We start from the raw sequence: 21,337 nt of genomic DNA, 5'->3' as shown, positions 1-21,337 counted from the left end.
AACAAGGCAATATGTGAAGCTTTTAATTATTTCCATTATTTAAACCAAAGTTCATTACAGTTCTTCCCAGTATTATACATTGCACATATTGCAACGAGGCCTTAAAAAAGAAAAATCAAGCTATTGCTTCTGCTCTTATTTCTTCCTTTCTTTAGTAGGCCCATTGGAAATAGTTACCTTTTTGAACTTATTCCCAAATACAAAATTTTCACTATAGGCAGTTAATCAACAGTAAAATGTTTGAAAACTTTTGACAGTGTGAGGCTTTTTCATTTGCAAAGGCATTTGATAGAATTTTTCTTTAGTCAAACCCTGCATCGTTTTTCAAGGGCAAGAATTATTTGAGAACAGGATAGCTCAATGAACCAGAAGGATTCACTTTAACTTCACTGAGTATGTTATAATATCTAAAATTGACAATCATCTTTTGGGGCTCTAATATTAATATTAAACATAAGTATATTTTAAAAATAGATTTTTGAGGGAGACAGAGAGACAGAGATCAATTGAGAGAGAAACATTGATGGGTTGCCCCCCTCCCCCCCAACCGAGCCACACCAGCCAGGGCAACATAATGTACCTTTCAAAAACAAGAATGCGATAGTAATGCAGCAACTCTTCCTGTTTCCCTTTGAAAACAGATTTCTTAATTTAATCATTTAATTAGATATAATTTAAAAGGTACATAAAGTCCATTAATTTATTATATAGGCTGTTAAAGCATGACTACTTTGGCACTTTGGTGGCTCTTAATGGAGCAGGCCTGCACCTTTCTTCCCCCCTGTTCTCCACCCCCCACCCCCGGGCCCATTTTCCTTGCCTCTCTGTCCTAAGCTCCAAAGGCCCTTCTTTGCCTCTATAACGTGTTTACTGAGCCCATTTCTTCTTGTTGACGTCCTCTACCTCTGTGATTTTCTAAATAAACTTTATCTTATAGTCTGAGTCTTGGCTCTGAAGTCTTTCTTGTCAAAACTCAAGTACTAAGGTCTGGCCTGACTCTGCCGGTCTAACACCTAGTGTTGTTTCACTCAAATGTACTGATAAATATTTCAGTATATATTTCTAAAAGATACCAGGGCAGGCATCTGGCCTTCCTCTGGCTTCCTTATCTTTCTGCCTCTTCTCAAGCCAGTTGGTTACCAACCCTGTTGACTCCAGGTCCATACCCTCTCAGGATTCTTTAATGATCACTTCTCCTGGCACTGCCTTATTTTCTCTCTCATCTAGGCCATGAAAACAGTGGATAAAGCCCTACCTATCTGCAGATTCAACCAACACTATCTGCAGATTCAACCAACACCTTCCTCAGAATGGTCACATGCCCCTAGACAGACCCCAGGGAAATGGAGGGGAGGAGTAACTCCTAACTGGTCACATGTAATCATGATGGCAGAGTTCCCTGGGCCACTGATGGTTTAGGCATGGAGCTGTCACACTGTCTGACCAATGAGATCTTTGTGGAAGCATGGTACAGGCTTCTAATAGTGATTTCTTTCAACGATAAAAGGACATGTAAAATAAAAAAATGTATGAATACTTTATAGGTTCTCATGAATAATCAAAAGAGAATATATATTTATATTAATAACTAGAGGCCCCGTACACGAAATTCGTGCACTGGGGGTAGGGGGGGGGGGTCCCTCAGCCCAGCCTTCCCCCTCTCACAGTCCGGGAGCCCTCAGGGGATGTCCTATTGATGGCTTAGGCCTGCTCCCTGGCTGCAGTCTGGTCGCGGAGATTCGGAGCAGGTGCTCCGTGTGTGTGTGTGTGTGTGTGTGTGTGTGTGTGTGTGTGTGTGTCTCTCTGCTGGGAGTCTGCCCCTAGCCACTCCGCGGAGGCTCAAAGCAGGTGCCGTGTGTGTGTGTGTGTGTGTGTGTGTGTGTGTGTGTGTGTGTATGTGTGTCTGCTGGGAGTCTGCCCCCAGCTGCACCGTGGAGGCTCGGAGCATGCGTCCCGTGTGTGTGTGTCCCCACTGGGGGCCTGCCCCCAGCCTTGCTGTGGAGGCACGGAGCAGGCGTCCCTCTGTGTTGATCTCTGAGACTCCGGGGTGAACCTGGGTGTTGTTCTCTCAGGCTCAGGGCCTCGCCCAGCACCTTCTCCTGAGCTGGTCATTACCATTACAGAGTCCTGACCTCATTTACATATTACTTCATATATATATATATATATATATATATATATATGTATATGTATATGTATATGAAATATGATATACTTTCTATAGTATTATTGTTTCTTTGGATCAAGTTTTTAAAGATATAAAACATCATTTAAACAGTGTAAACATTGCTTAGAGGATACTACACCCCAACCCTGTCATCTTCAACCTTTCTGCTACATTTCTAATAACGTGAAAACCATGTTTGAGAAAATCAACCATTTGCTTTGGGAGCTAAGAATAAGGAGAAGCACAACTTGGTCATTTAGCAGGTCTCCTGTAGGCCTGCAGGATGGAATGAATAACAGCTTCTAGGCAGCTATAGGGGGCTATAATTTTATCATTAAACATAGTTACCTGTTTATAAATTATCTGAACTCTGGGGAATAAAGACTTAAAGAAACTTCATTTTATATAAGAATATTTAAAGGTTCATTTCCCCAACAACAAAAACAAACCATCAGGCCAGATACATAAAATGATGCAGAAAAGACAGTTTTCACTTGAAGAAAATGATGCCAAAGGTTAAACAATTTTCCCAAGACACCAAAAACAAGGGCAAAACAGGAACAGAAGCCAAGCTCTAGACCTTCTGACTTCAAAACCAGTGGATTTCACAACCTAACTTTTCTTCCTTTCCTTCTACCTAGTACTAAAGAAAGAGTAGAATAGAAAGGGTGCTGGACTGAGATTCAAAACACCTGAGTGAAGTTGAAGCAAAGCCACCCGCCCACTACACAACCTCGGAAGAGTCCCTTCATGTCTCCAGGCCTCAGTTTACTCGTTGGTAGAGGAAGTGTGATCACTGAGGTCCTTACAGATTTAAAGATCTATAATTTTATAAAATAATGTTTATACTATTTAAATACTATACCTAAAAGGATTCTTTCAGTCACAGGAAATGATATATATTCTGAGTTGGTATAAATAATTTTCAATGACAAAATAGTTTCATTTAGCTTGCTACAATTTTTAAATTTGTATATAGGAACTTATTTTAACAAGTCCCTGTGTGAAGACTGCACAACTTAAAACCCAGCATATAGCAAGAACCTCTCATACAGGAAAAAGCAGAATCATACTGATTATCAATAGAGTATAGTTGATCACTTATAGTACAGTCAAGTTAAACCAAATGTATGTGTGCTAATGATATTTAAATTAAGTCCTTCACTGTAGAAAGGAAAACAAAGTGGCGTCCTAATGGACACAACAAATAAATTGCAAGATGTTTAAAAGAATATACACATATATCTGTCAAGGTGAATTTTCTTCAAATGCACCGAGTTTATTTGGTGTTTGTTTTTAAGTGATATTTTCTTTTAAAATGCAATTATTTACCCACTGCAAGTGCTTTACAACAGTATAGCCATCAGCTTTCCCAACGGTGTAAAAACTTACTTATAAAGTAGAAACTTATGGATAATATTTCATCTCAATCTTTTTCAATCTGACAAAAAAAATCATGAAAATGTCTTTGGTGTGAAATACTATGCTCACAGGACCATTTACAACTCTTGGCAAAAAATTATGTGCAAGAACTACAAATAAAAGCCCCAAACAAAATTCTTTAAGACCCATTAGTTTTAACACTTTACTTGTCAAGGTAGGATGTTCCCCAGAACCGTGGGGTGATTTTAGGTTCTCTGCGTGAGTGATTTTTACCGATGTCAGGCACTACACTGATAACTCACCCAACTGAAATGACCAATTTGAAACCAATTGTTCTTTCTCCGGGTTAAGATCATCTTGAAATAGATGAAACAGTTTGTAACTCTGTGTCTCAGGTCTACATTCTCCACAATAACGTCAAAACAGGACCTGCTCAGTTAAGTAAGTTATACTGGGGCAACAGAGTACAGAGGGGAGGGAAGATGTGCCTTTACTTCAGGGGAAAACCTTGGTACTAAGCTTCAGTTTTCAATTCTATAAAGTAGGGGCACGTGACGTGTGTGAGTGTATGTATATAACCTACTTACAGGTTGTTCTCGGGGCTGCAAGATGGAAGTCACTCAGCGTGTCAGATTACTTGTAAAACACATACACGTAAGTGGCACTCTTCACAAGAGGCCTTCCTTCATTGTTCCCTGCGCTACTTGCAAGGGCCATTTTCATGCTCTCCTAAAATGTCTTCCTCTCTCTCTTCTGATGCTGTCTTGATTTTTGTGTTTTTGTGAGGACCAGAATGGTGAGAAATCCTAGTGGGAGAAACTCTTCGTATTGGCCAGTGTCAAGAACTGGATGAAGTGGCCTTTCGTTTTTGCTGCGAGGACTGCACTAAAGAGAAGGCCATGTCACCAGCAGGGCCTGAGCTTTCTCTCTGTTCTTTGGGTGTGAGGGGCAGGACGTCTGTTCTCCTTGATGAATTTCTAGTCTAGGAACCACAGCAGAGATCTCTCTTATTTGTGTCCTGTGCTTGAGTAAGAGAGGGAAGCTCCCCGCCCAGCTCAGGATGGGCTTACCCAGAGGTATAGTGAGTTCCTGTCCCCTCCAAGGCACCCGAGGGTGTTTAAACTGACTTTCAGGAGGTTGAAAGCAACTTTGCTTTTTTTCAATTCTTCATTATCATGAGACTATTGGAACTCTGAGGGGGGGGGGGGAGGCTAAGCATTTATTTTTCAAGAAACAGTTTAAAACAAACTTTAAGAATAAGAATGAACAATGTGTCATTTTTGTTGGTGTAAATAACCCCCCACAGAAAACACACTCCCACATAGAGAATTCCCTTGGAAGTAGAATTTTTAGTTAAAATAAATAACATGGAAATGACTTCCACAGAAGACTGAGTGATTAGAGCACAATGGATGCTATTTCTAAAAGGCCAGTTGCTAATTTTCAGGGTTTTGTTTTTTTTTAAATATAAAGTAAAATGAGTTTGTTTCTAATGAGAATATGTAATACTAAGCCTGAAAATTAGTAAGTAAGCTGGCATTTGAAAAGCACATGAATAGAAATGAATGCAACTGTATCTCAAAGCATTCATTTTCAGAATTTGGCCTGAAGTGTATCAACAAATTTCACTTTAATCAAAATGCTTTTAACCCTGAAAATACTGCAACATCACTGGTTTGTTCCTAAAATTGTGGCACTGATTTTAAAAAGCAGCTGATTCATCAAAAAGAAACCTTCTGGCAGGTAAGATATAAAACAAAGATGCCAAAAAGATGATAAAGCAAAAACCAAGGCAAAGCATAATGTACCTAAATGTTGCTTCCCAATTGAAAACAATTTCTGTCTTCTCTTCAAACATGAACTTTACTGTCACTGAAATAAAGACCATTTGCTTTATTCCAAACATTTCTTTTTCTCTTACAAGACTGAAAATGAAGAATTTCCCTGTTTGAGAGGGCATTTCTGAGAACATGAGTTCCGAGAGTGGGAACCTGAAACACTGAGTGGAAAGAAAAGGAAGAGAAGCTTGATGCTTCCTGCTCTTTGAGCTTCCAGCCCAGTCCTGCCAAGAACCCAGAGACCTCCTGTCTAGTCCTTGCTTTCATTCTCTCCTCTCTACCTCATTCAGCCTTCGTACAATATATATTCAGAATGTCTTCCCCTTGCTTAAGACTTAATAACTAAAAGTTTAAAAAATAACATGCATGCACTTAAAGGGCAAGTTAGAAAAAAATATAAGCAGCATATATAACAAGAGTAAAAAATCCCTAAAATACAAATTTTCAAGACCCATTAGGTCCACAGTGATGGCGAACCTATGACACGCGTGTCAGAGGTGACACACGAACTCATATTTTTGGTTGATTTTTCTTTGTTAAATGGCATTTAAATATATAAAATAAATATCAAAAATCTAAATCTTTGTTTTACTATGGTTGCAAATATCAAAAAATTTCTATATGTGACACGGCACCAGAGTTAAGTTAGGGTTTTTCAAAATGCTGGCACGCCGAGCTCAACAGGTTCGCCATCACTGCATTAGGAAAAAGATGAAAGTCACAGAGGGGAGGGGCTTAGAGAGCGACCAAAGGACTTGTAAGCATGCATATTAGCATAACCAATGGACACAGACACTGGGATGGTGGGGGCTTGCTCTAGCCATGGTGGGCAAACCGCGGGTCGCGAGCCACATGCGGCTCTTTGGCCCCTTGAGTGTGGCTCTTCCACAAAACACCACGTGCGGGCGCGCACATACAGTGCGATTGAAACTTCATGGCCCATGCGCAGAAGTCGGTATTTTGTGGAAGAGCCACACTCAAGGGGCCAAAGAGCCACATGTGGCTCACGAGCCGCGGTTTGCTGAGCCACAGTTTGCCGACCACTGCCCTAGGGGATGGGGGGGTGGAGGTTATCAATGGGTGAAAAAGGAGACATGTAAATCTTTAGAAAAAAAAAGAAAAAAGATGAAAGTCCTAATTTAAAAAATTGGAAAAAAGTAATAAACAGGCAATTCAAAAATGAAAAAATACTAGTATTCAATAAACATAGTAAAGTTAACTAATACTAGAAAATGAGACAATGAGATACTATCCTCACATGTCAAACTGGTTCAGAAATAGTACACAATAGCCTTTCTGGAGGACAATTTATAATACAAATAAAAAACATTAATAATATGCATTTATCCTTTGCCTCAGTAATTCCTAAGGAAATAACTGAAGAAATTTTTTTAAAATGTTTAAACAGTGTATTAAAATAGCAAAAATTAAAAACAAAATGTCTACTAATGGAGGTCTGGTTAAATAACTTATGGTATGCATAATAAAATACAGTGCAAGCGTTAAAATTCTATTGAAATATATGTTACATAAAGTTTTAGTATATGAACTGAGGAAAAAGCAGACTTTGACCACTTAAATTTGTGTTCATTTATAGCAGGGGTGGGGAACATGTTTTTCTGCCAAGGGCCATTTGGATATGTGTAACATCCTTTGCTTAATATAAATTTATGTAGCTATGAAAAAAGCTCCCAGATTGATTGAATTTCGAGTCCCGCTTGCAGGTGCCTTGGCAGGGCCAGAACAATGACTTTGCAGGCTTTGAATGGCTCGCGGGCTGGACATTCCCCACCCCTGATTTATAGTTGTATCGTTCCAGTTCTAAAGAACTCAACATACGCTGCTTGGCTGACTCATCTTTGGGGGCGGGTGTATTTTGTGTATGGTTGTTGTATTATTGTGCACATTGTGGAGAAAGGGAATATTTGTGACCAAAATGACCCTAAATTGCATTATTTTTCACAAATACCTCCTATGCACCCTATTCCTACTCCATTACCATTAGCCATGGCCATGTAACTTGCTTTGCCAACACAATCTGCGTGGATGTGATCTATGTCACATTCCAGTGGGAGCTTTAAGTGCACTGTGTGGCTGGGTGCAGGCTCTCCTGCCCTTTCTATCACAGGAACGGGCTTGAGCACAGAGGGAAGGCTCCTTCAGGCTGGATCTCCAAATGAGAAGACACTTGGAGCAGAGCTGAGCTTGCCCATGGCCACCCCAGAACCACCAATATGTAATTGGAAAGGGAAATTAATCCTCGATTTAAATCACTGAGATCTTGGGGTTGTTTGTTCCATAGAAAAGCTATTTAATAAATACACAATGTAATGCTATTCTGCAAAATGCTATTGTGGAAAAAATTGTTTTCTCTTGTTTTGCTTATCTGTATTTCCTAATTTTTGTATCATAATTATCTATTACATAACCACACAATAGTTCAAAGAAACAGGATAGGTCAACGAACTAGAAGGATTCGTTTTAACCTCACTGAATACGTTACAATATCTGAAGAAATACTCATTGCCAGCCATTTGTCAGTTAAAGAAGAGCAGCGAAAAAGCCATACACTAGAGCCCAGGCAGTGCCCCTCCATGCACAGGCTGGGGGAGAAAAGCTCTTAGCTAACAGGCTTGGATATATTTTTGATCCAGCTGACAATCTCCTGGCATGGAGATGGATACAGAAGCTGCAGCTAGGGAGCTTGGAGGTTCGCTGTCCACTGGCAAGCTCACCCCCACTGGGAACGGCTACACCAAACTGCCTTAGCTCAGTGACATTAAACATTCAGTTCTCCTAACTCCCTTGTCCTGTGGCCACACCAACCAAACAACCTTCTGAGTACTATATGCTTTCTTAATAGTTTTATCTATCAGGAAAGAATTTACTGATAAAATGGGTTCAGGTGAAAAGGATTTAAGTTCCTTGGTATTTAGAGAGAGAGAGAGTAGCAAGGAAACATTAAAAACACACACATACACACACCTCAAAGTTCACTCTCTTAAACCTCCTCATTCTCACTCACAATAGCACTGCCAGTTATGCTGCTGTGCTCATGGGTCAAGTGCATGAGACTTTCCCTGCAGAGGACTATATGCTCCCTGATGCCTTTTCCTATATTCCCACTGCATCAGGTGAGCAGCAGATCCTCAGAAAATGTTTGTGGAACTCATTAATCTGGCAGTTTCGGGGCAGGGAAATTCAGAATTTATGGGCAGCAGCCCCACAGCAAACATATTTACAGAGTTCTGAGCGCTTTTTTTATGAATTATCTCAGACAAACAAAAGGTATAAGACATGAGATAGACACTCCCACCACCCCCATATTCCAGATGAGACCGCAAGGCTCAGAGGTGTCATAACATTCCCAAGGGCAGAAGAGGTACAGCCGGGATTCTGAACCCACAGTCTTATGTGGACTGCTTCCTGCTAATTTTAACTCACTGTAATACCATAACTCAGTGGTTATCAACCTGTGGGTCGAGACCCCTTTGGCAGTCGAACAACCCTTTCACAGGGGTCGCCTAAGACCATCCTGCATATCAGATATTTACATTACGATTCATAACAGTAGCAACATTACAGTTATGAAGTAGCAACAAAAATAATTTTATGGTTGGGTCACAACATGAGGAACTGTATTTATTTATTTATTTATTTATTTAATATTTCTTTATTGATTTCAGAGAGGAAGGTAGAAGGAGAGACAGAAACATCAATGATGAGAGAGAATCATTGATCGGCTGCCTCCTGCACACCCCCCACTGGGGATCGAGCCCGCAACCCAGGCATGTGCCCTTGGCCGGAATCAAACCCGGGACCCCCCAGTCCACAGGCTGACGCTCCATCCACTGAGCCAAGCCGGCTAGGGCATGAGGAACTGTATTTAAAGGGCCAGAAGGTTGAGAACCACTGCGGCGTAACTCATTGGAGATTACAACATTGCTCCCCCCAAGAGTCCCCTGTGAGACTGAAAAGTTTGGGATGGGAAGTAAAAGTCTCAAGGAGGCTTGAATAAAGACAGGTAGATACCGACCTGTCTTTTATGGAGGGCGGTGACTGCCTGCAGCTTTTGATTGGTTGAGTAGGACAGGAAAGTTTTGGGCTAGAGCTGAATTTATAAGGACAACAGAGGACAGCCGGGGCTTTGCCTCTGACATTCTCCTCAGTTCATGGCCCAGGTAACCACTGACTTTCCTGTTGCAATGGCCATTCTGTAAGGAATATTTATTACGATCTTGGCCAAGGTGCCCAGCCTCACCCTGGAGCTAGGAGAAGTGGGAGAGAACCAAGAAGTCACATCTTACTTACAGTTTAATGGACTCAGATTAATCCTCAGACTTACTCTTTCTTCCTCCTTTATACTTAGGGCGATAAAAATAATTATAAAATTAGAGTAAGACTCCTTTTCTCTACTTATGAAACAGGGATGATGATAATAGCAATTCCTCCAAGTTGCACTGAGAAACCTGCATACGAGATTGCGGTGGAACATTTAGTTCAAGCCGACACAGGGGCGCCCTCTGCTCTTACCTCACTTCCCGCCTGCGAGAACACTGAGCAGCTGCAGGTGTCAGCTCCAGGCCCAGGGTTTGGGTAGATGCGATGGGAAGTCTCTCCATGGACAAAGTCCTAACTTACAATCCTAGCAGGACTTTTGGGTAGAGTTATAGATCAGACAGTTTTCTCTCCATGTTTTTCAAGGAGACTTTACTCCAATCTTTAGTAAGAGATAACATTTTCATTATGACCTAGTACATATAAGACACATGTATTTATATCTGAAACAAAAGTTTCAAAAAGTAGTATTTCCCGTTCCTATGTATACTACATTCTTTTCCATTCCATTTTAATAAAAGAAATGCTTGCCCAGCTGGTGTGGATCAGTGGTTGAGCGTTGACCTATGAACTAGGAGTGCATGGTTCCATTCTCTGTCAGGGCACATACCCGGTTTGTGGGCTCAATCCCCAGTAGGGGGTATACAGAAAGCAGCCAAAAATGATTCTCTCTCATCATTGATGTTTCTCTCTTTTTCCCTCTCCCTTCCTCTCTGAAATAAAAATACATTTTAAAAATAAAAGAAATGCTAGCCACATTGGTGTAGATTAAACAGATCTAAAACACCAAATTTTAGGACACATTTTTAAAATTAATATATTCATGTATTTGTTTGTTGGCCATCCACAAATTCTAACACTTTAAGGAAAGACAATATTTTGCTATGCTTTTGATTACCCTAATTTGGATTGTTCAAGAAAGGTAAGTGTTCTATACACTCTAAATTATCCAGCTTGTAATTAATAATTGTTAAATGCAATTTATTTCTAGAGACTAGAAACCTTTACACTTAGTCTCATATACAAAATATAACAGAATTTTTAAAAAAGGAAAATCACTTGGAAGTATTCTCCAAACACAGGTGTGAATGCGCTGCCTCAGAATCTGTGGCAGGCATGGCCAATATAGGGCCCTGCTGCTCTACAGCCCAGGACAAATGCCATTTACTATTAATACTGTTCTTCTACTGAACCCCACTGCAGCCTTTAGTTTCTATCTCAGTTCTCTAGGCAGCCACCCAAAAGCTGGAGTTGGCTCATAAGTTCATTCAACAAATATTGACTGAGACCTAGTATATGCCAGGCATTGTTCTGGGTATGAATAGGCACAGTGGAAAAATACAAAGCACTGACCCTCAAAAACACCAATTTTAGTGAGGGAGACAGCTAGTGTATGAAAAGGAAGTACATTAATCACTCTAGGCTGTGTAAGTGCGATGAAGAACATAAGCAGGGTAACGGACAGAATGTACTGGCAGGGCAAGTAAGTGCTACTTGAGAAGGTAGGCATGACACAAATATTGGTTAAGGTTAGGATTGGAGAGAACAGCTTTTACTTGCTAGTTTAAGACTATGATTTACCAGATATTTAGTTTTATGATTGCTGGGAAGGCATGAGTAAACGTCTAGACTGAGTGTCCGGGAAAACTCCCAAAGCTGTACTGCGGAAGGGACTGCTCCAAGAGCCATGACCCTGGCGCCCCTCATCCTGCCTCTAGGTATGCACATAAGCTACAGACATCGGGACATCTGCTATGGAAGCCACAGAAAAATGAAACTCCAGTGGAAACAGCAGCATTACCACAAGCAGACTGGCCTCCTCCTGGCCCACATTCACCTCTCACACTGCACATGGTGTGTCTGATGGCCAAACCTGAGTCACAATTGGAATCCTGCAGCAAGGGTAAGGGAAATGTAGTCTTACCTCCGACACTGCACTGCAGCAGAAGAGACGCCTCTGTGAGAATGGAGTATTGGGGCAGGCCCCCCATCAACAAGGCAGAGCCAACAAAAGAAAGAATGTGCCTGACGTGTGAAACAATAAAAGGGCTGAGAGTGGGAATGAGGTTGGTGTCTTCACAGAACAGCAAGAAGACCAGTGTGGCTAAGGCTTGGGCAATAAGAGAAAAACTGGCAAGAGATGAGGTGGGGGTGGGGTGTCAGGAGCAGATCGTGTGACCCTTTTAAGCAGGGGAGTAACATGATCTGATTAACCTTTATAATAGACCATTCTATTTCTATAAACTATTCTCCATGCCTGATATAAACAATAGCTTAAAAACACACCCGGTTTTTAAATGGCTAATTTGATCTTGTGTAGAATGAAAATTTTATAAATCAGAAGAAAGTTCTGCATGGCAATGTCTTTCCATTTCTGTCTGTCACAGCAACTGTGTGTGTTAGCATCATTACCTTCACCTTCTCCAGGACCAAGAGGTGGCCCCATGGTAGCTGACGCAACCTGGGGCACACATCTCCTGCCAGAGTCCAAAGAGATGTAGTTGATTAAGGATGCATCTTCTAAAAAAATTTCAAACTTCTGAACTTAGAAAACCCTAGATTCTTTAAATGTTAAAAAAATATTGTTAGAAAAGAAAATGAATATTAGCCCGCAGTCCTGAAACCAGCCTTTTAAAAAGGAGTTCCAGTATCAAAGAAAATGTTTTTTCTTCTCCAAAATACAATTCAAAACCAAGACAACAGGATGAAATAAGTCACTGAAGGAAATTATGTTTTTCATTTTTTTTCCAAAGAGTACACATTTAAAAGAAGACCCTTGTGTTCACTGCAGCGTTATTTACAATAGCCAAGTGCCCATCAGTAGATGAGTGGATAAGAAAGCTGTGGTACATTTACACAGTGGAATACTATGCAGCTGTACAAAAGAAGGAAATCTTACCCTTTGATACAGCATGGGAGGGACCTGGAGAGCATTATGCTAAGTGAAATAAGCCAGTCAGAGAAAGATAAATGCCATATGGTTTCCCTCATATGTGGAATTTAATGAACAAACTGAACTAACAAGCAAGATAGAAACAGACTCATAGATAGAGAGCAGGCTGACAGCTGTTGGGAGAAATGGTTGGGGGGCTGGGTGGGAGGTGTGAAGGGCTTGAACAAAAAAAGAAAAAAAAAAGAAAAAACTCATAGACACAGACAACAGTTTGGTGATTGTCGGGGGGTGGGGGTGGGATGAGGGGAGGAGAGTATGGGGGGATAAATGGTGATGGAAAGAGACTTGATTTGGGGTGGTGAACACACAATACAGTGTAGAGATTATGTGTTGTGGAGTTGTGCACCTGAATCTGCATAATTTTGTTAACTAGTGTCACCCCAATAAATTCAATAAAAGAGGGGAAATGTTCCAGAAACAGAGTGAGGGGAACTTGCCATAAGCATGTCTTAGTTTGGCAATTGCAGTGCTTCTGCCAGGAGCACCTATTACTGACTTGAGGTCTTGCATCGTAACTGTGGTCTGCATGTTCTAACTTGCTTTTCATTTTACAACATTAATGTTTAAGCTTTTGAGTCTAACCAAATTTTACTCCAATTTTAAAAGAAAATAAAGCAAAATTGCAGTAAGGAAATCAGTTTTAAATACATTTGCTATATTATCTAGTTAAGTATTGGCATATTAGTTAGCTATATAATTTCTCTTACCTTTTCCTCCAAAGCGGCCCTAATACTGCCTTTGATGAATTCCTGCTGTTCTGACTGGCCAGGAAGGTAAACCACCATTATTTCCTTTGCTTTCTTTCTATACAGCCTGCCTTGCTGATTTTTTTCACACGTAAATAAAACCTGAACCAATCACTTTTTCCATTTCATAAAGTTTTGCTGCTCCAGCTCCCCTATGCCCACTAAATTAGCCACGGTGAGGCCATTAAGGAAAGGAACACAGAAAATGTCCCACAGGGTCAGACTGAACCCCAAGGATGACTCAGAAGGATTTGTGATTGCCAGCCTCCAGGAAGGCACCCACGCTCAGGGCATCCCCACCGTTATCTCCTTTGCTTTCTTTCTATACAGCCTGCCTTGCTGATTTTTTTCACACGTAAATAAAACCTGAACCAATCACTTTTTCCATTTCATAAAGTTTTGCTGCTCCAGCTCCCCCATGCCCACTAAATTAGCCACGGTGAGGCCATTAAGGAAAGGAACACAGAAAATGTCCCACAGGGTCAGACTGAACCCCAAGGATGACTCAGAAGGATTTGTGATTGCCAGCCTCCAGGAAGGCACCCACGCTCAGGGCATCCCTTCCCACTTGGTATCAGGGTTTAATAGACTTCTTTCAAGTATGTTTGGTAGGAAGCGGATTTGTTTCACATCTGCCCCCGAGAGCCCTCGATACACCTTCCACTGGGATCTGGCTTTGCCGTCTCCGCCCGCCTGCTGCTGCTCCCACGCACGCACCCACCTCCATTCCTAAAAGAGCAGCCTCACAAGGTCATAGTGTGACAGTCTTTTACCCTCACATTCTTCATTTTATTCATTCATCCATTTATTCATTCCTGTTCATTTTTCCAGGTTCACAGAGCAGTGTTTACCTGTTTTCCCATGTCATCCATTACAAGCTCACATTACCTTCTCCCCCATAAAAAATTATAAAAGGAGGTTTCTAGCTTTAGCATACTATTGTATACATCAGCAGTCGCCAACGAGTGGTCCGCAGACCACTGGTGGTCGTGAGGTCTGAAAGGTTGGCGGCCACTGGTATACATATTTGTTTTTTGTTTTTGTTAGGAAGCTGGCAGAGGCAGGGATAGTAAAGAGGTTTGATCATTTAGCTTCATAGATGAAAAGGAGTAGAAGGGGATATTGAAAAATATTATCTTTGGGCTACAGAAATACTGAAAGCATGTTTGATACTTGAAAGATTTTCTATAACAAGTGTTTATTTTATAGTCAGAAAAATTATTCACATAAAGAAAAGATAACTACCACATGTAATCATGTCCTAGCTGTGTTCCTGGGCAGAAGCTCTTCCAAAACCTGAAAATGTCATACATACAATTGGAAATAAAACTCTAAAAAAGCACTTGGGAGATAAAATATGTGGTAAGAAAAGAAAGCAGGAAATGATGGTAGAAAAAAAAGTAGGAAGTCAGGGAAATTGCCTAATTTAGAGATATAATGAGTTTGAAAGTAAAGAGGTTTGGTGCAAAAATAAAAAACAACAACAACAAAATAACACCTAAACTAAAACGGGAAAAAACAGGTTTGAGTAAAAAGGAGGCAAGTGAGGAGTGGAGAGTTGAGCACAGATGCCTAGACAATGTGCAAACAGACAGCACAGGCCTGCAGGCTCCACCCTCTGCCACAGGCTAGGGCTGGCAGGCAGCTGGTGCAGTGTGTGTGTGAGAACCAAGGATTAGGGAACACAGTGATAACAGAGTGGTCCTGGATCAGGAGAATGAGGCTACAAGGAAAGAATAAAGAGAGTGGATTGGGTGGCTATGACCCTCCGTAGTTAAGCAACCTGCTTCCGAAGCCCTCTGCCCAATTCTAGCTGACAAGTTTCTAGACTGCACCGTGCGTGGAAGAGAGATGAGTGGACTCCACTGAGATTGTCAAAAGCACAAGTCCTTTGTGCAGCACAGATAAAGTCCCCTTAACCAGACTGTCCTGGGGCATTCACCAAAAGACAAAGCCCTTATACAACTTTAAAAAATCCAAAATTAAGTATCCGGCCTAAGGAATTACAAATCCAGGCATTTTCCTTATTCTGTGTTTTAGAGGACTCCAAAGAAAAAAGAACTTTCTCAAGCCATGTAAGCATTGTTGGCAGACGCTGAAGACATCATCAAAGGCATCTATTTTGCTACGTGCTACCAGTCGTCTTGCTTTAAAACATTCATATCTGTATTCAACTGCAACAAAGTACACACCTTATAGTCTCATTTGAACAAGACTTTAAAAGACACTTGGTCCAAATATTGTTTTAGTCGAACCCTTTGTTCAACATCCCGACTAATCCCCAATCTATGCTTGAACACTTCAGGTCAAAGCAGCCACTTTTTGCTGAGGTAGTACATTTTATCTACGGACACTTCCGACTCTGAGAAAGACTGATTTGTTGGTTCTAGGATATTTTACTTTTATTACTAAAATTGCCAATACGTACTATTTTATAGTCAAGTGGTTTCATTTTAAACAAATAGCTTTTTAGAAATATAGCATACAAATGTAGGCAAAACTCAGTATTTTATATTTTGTATTGCCAAAGATTTTTGAGGTAGTAGGGTAGAAGGCATTTTGTATACCATAGACTATATACTAACACATAGGATTAACACAAGTACAAATCATCTTTCTTCTCTTCATGGTGTTGTATTATGTTTCTCTCACTGAAACACAGAAAAGTAAAGGTGTGTACGTTGTCTTGTCCCTATTCGCAGGCGGTCATGACTATCCCATTCTGACCAGCCCCATAAGGACAACTGCTACACCCAATATGGCAGATCCCATGTGCACAGAGAACACCTGCGGAGTTATTCCCTGCCTAGAGGGGCATGCTGGAAAACTCAAAAAAGTACAAAGCTCTGGCTTTAGATACAAAAACATCACCACATTTTGTTGGATTTGGAATTAATGTACAAGGCAAATTCCTATCATTGCTACCTGCCTGAACCACCAGCCGTTTACTGGATTTCACACTTTGGCACAACTGTATTCTATGAGCCTCTTAGGAACATCCTTTGAATTGACAACACATTTTAATAAAACATCTGGAAAAACAGTACAATTTTTTTTAAAAGTGAAGGCCAAGCAATGTATGAAATAAAACTTAAAAAACAAAAACAAAATCCAAACTATTCATAGTCTCAAACTACCTGAATTTATGTGTGTTTATAGCAATTAACAAACAGTAGGAAGAATTAGAAGCTTTTGATTGGAATAGAAATGTAAAATGTTATGTGCAAACTGACCCCCCAAAAAAAGGAAGAAAAGTAAAAGACTCTTGAAGAAGTACATATCGAATGTGCCAGAAAATGTGAAAGAAAAATCCAGTCTTTAGTACAAAACCCTCCCCCCTACCGACACCCCCACAGTGTTCTGCAGATGGTGTACTACCCAGAACACAGGGGTGCGGATGCATCATGTCATGTGCTTTAAATACACACAGTTACAACCCAAGTCTTCAAGAAAAGAAGGTTCAAAGGTTACTTTCAAAACAGTTATTATTAGTAGTGGTTTTAATTTTTCATACTTGATATCACTCTTCCCTAGGATTTGGGGAAATAAAAATGAGACTTCATTGAAAAAGAAAGGATGACAGAATATGCACATTACGGGGTAAGCCTCATCAGCCAATGTGAACAGAGATTAAGCCAGAACATTCTCCTGGCTTTCTTGGGAAAGCAGCCTTGGCCCACTGTCCATGCCCTGAGAGCAAAGCCCTTCTCACCCCTAGAGCCCTGAATCACATCATTGCCCCCTGACCAGCACCCCCGCCCCTCACAGCAAACAAAACAATGTCTGATATGGGTTTTTCAAGTCATCTCCATGGTTTCCTTTTAAGGATCAATTATTTCTGAATAAAATCTGCCAAAGTTCTAATAGCGGCTCCCAAGGGGGTGGAGGAGGCAACAGTGTGGTCTGACATAAGACTCATTTTGAGATCTGCCTCCAGTTATCTGGATGAAATCAACTGTGCCCTCGGTAACTAGGACCAAGTATGTGAGCCACTGGAGACCCAGGATTCATCCTGTAGTTATCCTTTATATTCCTTTGAGGCTCTGCAGCTTGGCTAGGACCATGAAAGTTTTAGATGGAAAAGATTGACGTTTAGTGAGATGCTAATGCAATCTCTCATTTTACACATGAGGAGAGTGAGGCTGTGGAACTTGCCCAGGGCCACGGAGCACCGTACCAGCACGGCCTGCAGTCTCCTGACTGATGCTCTGGGAATCGCTCTGCATAAACAGACGATCACACTGGGAAGTGTATTAAACTGCAACACAGAGTTATCTGAACACAGAGCAGAAGGGAGCCATTTAATTATTACGCTATTTACCAAGTGATTCCTTAGGCAAAGATACATCAAACTTCTTCCCCCAATAAAATCCAGCCCTTAGAGATTCATAGTCTATATTTACTTAACCTCTTGATGTTCAAAAGATGGTTGCAATCAAAAGACCGCTTTAAAAAGGCCTACAGGTTGATCAGTGTCCTGTACACATACTGTGTCCACAGCAGGGGCAACCCTTTCAAGCAGGTCAGGAATAGTAAAGCCATGTAACTTAGAGTGTGATGACTAACAACACGTTCTAAAACGAAAGCCTGTTTATCATTATAATTTCTGAACTAGTGCAGACATAGAGTCTGTGATTTTTGAGGCTTTTAAAAAATAAAACAGCATAAATTATATTTTAATTCCCCTTTCTCCCAACTGCAGTATTGAACTTAAATGTCTACTAGATCAGTGGGTGGAAGATCAAACAACATTTAAAAATTTTTTAACTTTACTGCCCACAAGGATGTGGGAGTAATATGTCAGAGGGACGAAAATGTATGTGACAGAGAGTTCCCTAATTCGACAAGGAGCAGGTTGCTCCCTCTTTTAAAGAAGCAATGCTCGCCCTTCCTTTGCTTGGCCTACTTTATAGAGCTGATAAACACAATACAAAAGTTAAAGCAGAATCTAAAAATGTCCATGTTCTGATATGTTCTCTCATTGTAGCTGATAATCTAGGATGTCTCTGACCTCTAGGGCCTCAGCTGCTAACAGAGCGTTCTGCACTAAGAATAAACTCAATCTAAGACATGAACAAGAAGGAAATCTCTCTCTCCATTTCCTCCTCCTTCATTCCCACTTCAAAGGAGTACAGATATGAACAAATGTATCTAAATATAATCAGCAGAGAAAGATGTCAATCTCATTTCCAAAAGCCTGACGCCAGCCAAGGAGGAGGAAGATGCAGCAGCAATGTGGATGGGGCAGCACACCCAGCACCTCGACCCCTCGGGGCCCAGGAGCTCCTCCAGTGTCTCCGACTAGTGTCATGCCTCTCCTGCCTCAGGTAGGTATCTTCACTGCCATCCAGCACTGATACTGTGCTCCCTCCTATCACCAAATCCTGCTCTTCTCTAACCCCAGAATGTCCTTTCCTTCTCACTGCAGGCACCCTTTCCATCTGTCTAAATTCCACCTACCCAAAAAGCCCATTCCAATGTCGTCATCCTCAGAGAACATCCTTGGAGGATCATGTACCGAACAAGCTCTCATTTTCAGAGCTCTTCCATCACTATTATCTGAATCCCACTATTTGCACCAATTGCAGAATGTGTTCTGTCTTTTGCTAGTTGTTGCATATATGTTACCAGTTTTGCTCCCCCACTTCAGTTGTAATATTAAGGGCATAGACCAGAAGCCATACTTTTAAAATGTTTCCCACAGCACTAGCTGCAAGTGGACACAGGCACTGGGGGAAAAACCCTGCGGCACTGAATTCCTAGTCAGACTCAGACCTCTCGGGAGTGACCCCCACCACTCCTTCCTTGGCTGTGCATGAACCCAGGTGCAGGTGGGAGGTATACGGCTATAAATGACACCAGTGTTCCAGCTCCTTTGAGAAGCTTAGACATGATCACCAACACTGTTGTTGCTATTCATCTTCAGAGAAAGCTGAGTGCCATAAGTAACGCTTAGCATAAGCTGTCATGCAAATTCCTCAAATGCCTTTGTGCATGTATGAATGCAATTTTCCCTTCAATTTTGGGTTTCATCATGCAGTGCGCTTTCTCATTTTATAGCCAGTCATTAAAAGGACAGCTCAGTTGGCTCCTTTAATGTAATCCAAATGAGTTCCACAGGCACTTCTCTACGGAGGATCTATTAAATGCCTGGCGCTAAGCAACCTCCCTGAAAGAAATACTAAAGACATACGACAGAGTTCCCTTTCTGTTTTATTGATTTTAAAATGTAAAAACCACACACATACACACAGACCTAAACACACACACATACACACACACTCACACTCACAGAGACACACACACACACCCACATGCACACACACAGTTCTCAAGGAAAGGAAAAGCCAATTCTTTCTGCATCTCTACCACCATTCCTCCCAGTGCTGCACATACAATAACAGCCCAGTGGCACTGCATTGCTTCTGACATAATGAAATTTGTAGGTATACACACAGCAAAGCACAGTAGCCCTTTGTAAATAAACAATCCTATAAAAGCCAGGCACATAAAAATAAATTAATATATTTTAAGAACATGTCTTCTTTCTTCTGACAATTTACAGAGAAGAGTTGATTCTCCCACACACTGTCACTGAAAAACCATTCACTGATTTCAAATCACCTCAGTCCCTTGAAGCAGAAATGAATCTGAGAGGCAACTTCTGTGTCTGCACACTTCAGAGCAGATGAGGGAGCCTGCTGTTGCCACTTCGGGACTTGCTTATCACAGCCACGTTAACACAATACAGGACCTTAAACATACACATATAAAGGAAGTTACACAGAAAATTATCCTTTTGGAAGTTAATGACAATAGACATAAAAAGAATGAATGTACTAGTAGAAAGAAGACAAAGATACGAGCCTAGGGTCTGGGTCACATATTAGCAGGCGAGGGTGGGAGCATTATGTGGATGGGAGATCCTGGCATTAGGACTGTAAAGGGGCCATGCCTACTATCAAGGCCTATTCCAGGGGTCGGTTACAGGAAGAAAAACGAGGCAACAACATACTGAGTACAAAAACTAACAGCACTAATATGAAGGCTAGAAATCTCTTTATAATTCTCTCCTGGGGAGATATATAAGTGAATGTGGGCATGTAATGGTTACTGTGAGAAAGGTAAATACTGCTTAACAAATGATTCTAGAACAAATGAGGATGTGAATAAATGGAGGGAGGAACAAATGAATGCAGGAATAAAATAATGAGGGGATAATGCAATCTCTAATTAGTAGTATGAGCTCCTTGTACAAGGGGGAGTAAATGGACAAAGAACAATCCTAACCATTAGACAAGGACACTGGAAGATCCGGAGTGGGCAGGTGCATGTGGGCAAAGTCACCAGTTCAGATGGAAAAAGAAAACATGTAAAAAAGGTTATAAGACAGATAATGTGATCTCCCATGTAGATCACCAAGTAAATCCTAATTTCCTTGTTCTTTTTTGCCAATGAAGCTTTCATTAAGCTTTCAGTGTAGAAAACATGTTCTATTTACTGGCTCCCAATCATGTTATTTCCTTTGTAATCCATGTCTGGAATAACCCCACCCCACACCACCCCACCGCAATCCTATCATTCCTTTAAGGTCTAACTGAACACAAGCCCCAATAAGTCCCTCTTCTTTAGAAAACATAGAAAACAGTTAGCTTTGAGAAGAGAGGCTATGAATAGATAAGGGACAGAAATGGTTGGGATCTGAAGAAAGATGAAAACCGGTCTCTCAATGACATTGTCCTATATAACCATCAAGGCCAGCTTTTCACTAAAAGCACCATCCCCTACCTTATGTCCCATTTCCCCCTTCTTTTGGTGCTTGAGCATCTACTGTACAGGTGACCCTTGAAAAATACTGGTTACTACCTGAACAGATCAAATCTGTGTTGTTTTAGGGTCAACTCTGCTATTG

General features: G+C 41.0%; 1 protein-coding gene across 3 annotated transcripts in view; it reads right to left on the bottom strand.

Annotated features, from left to right (window-relative positions):
• PSD3 (pleckstrin and Sec7 domain containing 3) overlaps positions 1-21,337 on the bottom strand; it is a 430,527-nt gene that overhangs the window by 129,532 nt on the left and 279,658 nt on the right. The window lies entirely within an intron of this gene.

The sequence above is a fragment of the Myotis myotis genome, unplaced genomic scaffold (genome assembly GCF_014108235.1).
Source record: "Myotis myotis isolate mMyoMyo1 unplaced genomic scaffold, mMyoMyo1.p scaffold_m19_p_3, whole genome shotgun sequence".
NCBI classification, from domain to species: domain Eukaryota; kingdom Metazoa; phylum Chordata; class Mammalia; order Chiroptera; family Vespertilionidae; genus Myotis; species Myotis myotis.
This window is presented reverse-complemented; position numbering and strand designations above follow the sequence as displayed.